A 3,408-nucleotide genomic window follows, 5' to 3' on the forward strand; every position below is an offset into this window, starting at 1 on the left:
ATGTGAATTTTCTTTAATGCTCGAGTAATTTTTGTTATTTTTACTGTAATAAGACACTGTGAGAGGTAATATAGCATAGTGAATAGAAAGTTTGCTTTGAAGTCAGGATCCACCCAGGTTCAGATCTCATCTCTTACTCATCCTGGCTGTGTGAATGTGAGCAAATCATTTAACTTCTCAGTAATTCTCCAAGTTTTGAAAATATTTTATTTAATTTTTCAGTTAGCAAGTACTTATTTTCTCTCCCTACCCCAACTGAACCTCAGTAGCGCTCCAATTGAAAATAAAATAAGAAAAATAAAACCCTTGTAACAAATATGATTAGGCAGACAGAACAAGTTCCCACATTTTCCATATCCAAAAATATATTTCTAATTCTGAATCTTTAGTCCATCGCCTTTCTTTCAGGAGGTGGGCAGCCACTAGTATGCTGTTTGTCCTTTGGAATCATATATGATCAGTCATTGCATTGATCAAAGTTCTTAATTCTTCCAGACTTGTTTGTCTTTACAGTGCCATTGTTATTGTATAACTCATTTGCCTGATTTTGCCTCCCTGGTTCTGCTCACTTCAGTCCACATCATTTCATTCAAATCTTCCCAGTTTTCTCCGAAATCATGCTTTCTATCACTTCCCATGGCATAATATACCTTAATTTGTTTAGCCTTTCCTCACTTGATGGACACCTCTTTAGTATCTAGCACTTTGCCATTACAAAAAGAGCTGTATAAATATTTTTGTACATATGGGTCCGTTTCTTTTTCCTTTGATCTTTTTTGATGGGGTATAGGCCTAGTGGCAGCATTGTTGGTTCAAATGATATGCACAATTCACTGACTTTTGGGGTGTAGTTCCAAATTGCTTTCTAGAATGGCCAGATCAGGGGTGGGGAACCTTAGGCCTCGAGGCCACATGTGACCCTCTAGGTCCTCAAGGGCACCCATTTGACTTGTGAAGTTTAGATTCAGTCAAGGGCCACACTTGAGGACCTAGAGGGTCACATGTAGCTTTGAGGCTGCAGGTTCCTCACCCCTGGGCTAGACCAGTTCATGGAACCAATAGTGCATTAATGTATTTGTTTTCTTGTTCAAAAAACAAGCCTCTTTTGTGGCTGTAATAGGCAGCCAATCTAATAGGTGTGAAGTAGAACTTCATGGTTGTCTAAGACTAATAAAAGCATAGTGAGAGCTCTGCCTTGGTAGAGGGATTTTCCTTGCTGGGAGTTCCCTATATCGATGAAATCACAGGTCTAGGCCAAAAAACACACTCACAAGATACTTGTTTCCATATTAAGTTCCACCTGACTACCAGTTGTTGACGTTCATTTGCTTCAGGTGAAATGTTAGGCCTGGATGTTTTTTACTGTTGTAAATTTTATATCAAAACTCTAATCACTGAATTTGGAGTCAGAGGATCCACCTTTTATGCTGCCTCTGTTACTCCCTATATGACCTTGGGTAAGCCACTTAACCCCTCTAAGCCTCAGTTTCCTCACCTGTAAAATGAGAGTTGGACTGCATGGCTTCCAAGGACTTTTTCCCAATTATTTTGACTTTTTATAGTATAATATGGTTTTGCAATTTTCAGAAAGCAACTTTTGTATTGCTGTATTAATGTTGGTTATGAAGACTGGAAAAAATATTTAGTAGCAGGAAATCCCAATATTGGACACATCTAGTTCAAATCATTTACCCTATCAGGCAAATTTTAAGCCCTCCCTAGTCATACCCAAAACTACTTAGATGGCGCTAATCAGAATTTTTAAAAATCAAAACTTTCTATAAGAATTAGGTACCACTTTGTAAGTTTGTAAAATGTTCAAACTCAAGGTATTTTTCCAAATTTTACTTAAGTGAATTAAGGTGTATTCTTCAATTATAAAAATGTTCTGTCAAAACAGAAGAGGTCTTTACTATTTTGAATTACATTGCCTTGTCCACTAAAGCTTTCTTTGATTACTTTTTATGACATGGTAGTGACCCTGGGCCCTTGGAGGTCAGGCCAGCATACTGAACTCTGGCGGGGGCCGTATGATTGTCCCCTGACTTAGGTGTAATAGCTCCCTGAGTACTCCAAACTGTAATTTCATGGTGATTGGCAAATCTGCCTGTTTTTATTTCAACAGACATTTGTTTGCCTAACATGTGCAAGTCTGTACTAGAGGTGCCTATGGTGGGCAACTGTCTAAATTTATAGCTTAGTGATTTTGCTAATGTCTACTTGTTTAGGGATAGATTGAAGGCAGGAAGACTGATTGTTATGACAGTTAACAAAAGGGTAAACAGGCAGTTCTTGGAACAAGATATAATTCATTAGCAGGTACATGCAGCCTGATAATAAATGGGTCAATGGCATGCCTCCAGTTAGGCCAAAGGCTTAGAGTGAGGGCCAGTTGGGCATTCTAAACCTTGGTGTGTCTTCCTTCTGGCCTGACAGTACTTCATTTGGACCACCCTTGACGAAGGCAAGGCAATTCTGATTGGTAGACATTTTAATGAGGAGATAGGTTGAGTTCTCAGCCTCTCCATATTACTTCCTCTTGTGGGTGGGATGGTGGGCAGGACTAGTCCTCAGGTGGTAGGATTAAGTCTGCAGCTGGGGAAAGTGGACTGGCCTTCAGATGTGGCTAATTATGTCTGTCTCTGCTAGTTGCTTTATGAGACTCAGCTGCCTCTAGCAAGCTTGGCTAGAAAAACCCCCTCCCTGTTTCATCTCCCCTTTGTAGACTAAGTTACCCTTACCTGTGATGAAGGAAAACTGAGGACTCGTTCCCTGGGGAGAGCCTAGCCCAAGCTGGTTAAATAAGCCTTGGGATCTGGGAGTAATCACATTACTTGATCATGCCCTTCAGAAACTACCTATCCTTTAGAAGTGGGGGCTGACAGAATGAGGAAAAGGATGGATCACAGAGTAATACTGGTTATTAAAAAATACAGCACAATTTAACTCACAAAACATAATGGAAGTCCATGAGACACTTCACAGTGAGAACCTAAGTAAATGTGTAATTATTTTGTAAAAATTCATGTTATACTAAACTTTCAGGTATATGTCCTCTAGATAGTTGTTGGTCGTAAATCTTAGAAAGTCTAACTTCAAATCCTGCCTTAGACATTTACAAGTTGTGATCCTGAGCAAATCACTTAACCTTAATCTGCCTCAATTTCCTCTTCTGTAAAATTAGGATAATAATAGCACACATCTCTCTGAGTTGTGAGGATAAAATGAGGTGCTATTTAAAAAGTGTTTTGAAAACCTTAAGGTACTATACAGATGCTAGCCATAATTATTATTATTATTTCACTCTTTAAACAAATCAGTACAAATTTGCAAGGAAAAACAATTTACTGAGACCAAAGGCAGGGCTTGAACTTTTCCAGAAAAGGCTGTAGTAACTTTTATTAAATT

Source organism: Vombatus ursinus, unplaced genomic scaffold, assembly GCF_900497805.2.
Source record: "Vombatus ursinus unplaced genomic scaffold, bare-nosed wombat genome assembly UNPS02005659.1, whole genome shotgun sequence".
Lineage (NCBI taxonomy): Eukaryota > Metazoa > Chordata > Mammalia > Diprotodontia > Vombatidae > Vombatus > Vombatus ursinus.